The following is an 840-nucleotide window of genomic DNA, read 5'->3' as shown; positions in this document are numbered from 1 at the left end:
CCGGTGCCAGGATATTCCCCCCGGAACAGCCCGGCCCGGCTGGAAACCGGGAATCAACGGTTTGATCCATGGAAATCCACGTTCCTTCAGGGAATTATCCTAGACCGGGATGGGAAGGGAGTTTGTGGGGAAACAGAGTCACAGGGTGGATCCACCGGGAAAGGCGAATCCTGCTGATTTTTGGGATTAACCCTCAGGGATTAACGGTTAGGGATAAATCTGGGATGGGTTGGGATTTGTTATCAGGGATAAATCCAGCGGCCAGCTCGCCTTGGAGGAGGGAAAAGGCTCTCCCTGGGATCCGGGGGGGTGGAGGCAGCAGAGCCCAAAAGCGACGGGATTTGGGATGGGGATTTGGGATGGGGACGGACACAATCCGTGGGGCTGCAGCTGGAGGGTCTCCAGCACCCACCAGGGGCATCTTTCCAGGGAAAAAGGCCAGAGGAGAAAGAGGATGGAGACGACCTCGGGGTTGATCCAGCCCTGGAATAATCTGGGGGGGGTTGTTTCCATCCGGGATCCCAAGGAGAAGCCGAGGGAAGCACCAGGACATGGGGGGACATTCCTTTATTGGACTCAGGGGTGTCAGGGAACATCCAGTAGCCGCTGGAATCTCTACGGACACGAGATGTCTCCTGGGGGATCCCGTGTCCAGCTGCATCCCAGTCCCCCTCCCGCCCGTATCCAACGGAGACCCTGCTTGCCAACATTCCAACCGGGACCAAGGAGGATTTTTCCAGCCTGGAATGGTGTGGGGGGAGATTTTTCCAGCCTGGAATGGCGTGGAGAAGGCGGGAGGGGTCGGAGGGGCTCGGGGAAACCTCCGCTCCCTACGGAAAA

The sequence above is a fragment of the Manacus vitellinus genome, unplaced genomic scaffold (genome assembly GCF_001715985.3).
Source record: "Manacus vitellinus isolate BGI_N305 unplaced genomic scaffold, ASM171598v3 scaffold_147_pilon, whole genome shotgun sequence".
NCBI lineage: Eukaryota > Metazoa > Chordata > Aves > Passeriformes > Pipridae > Manacus > Manacus vitellinus.
Note: the sequence above shows the minus strand (reverse complement) of the source record.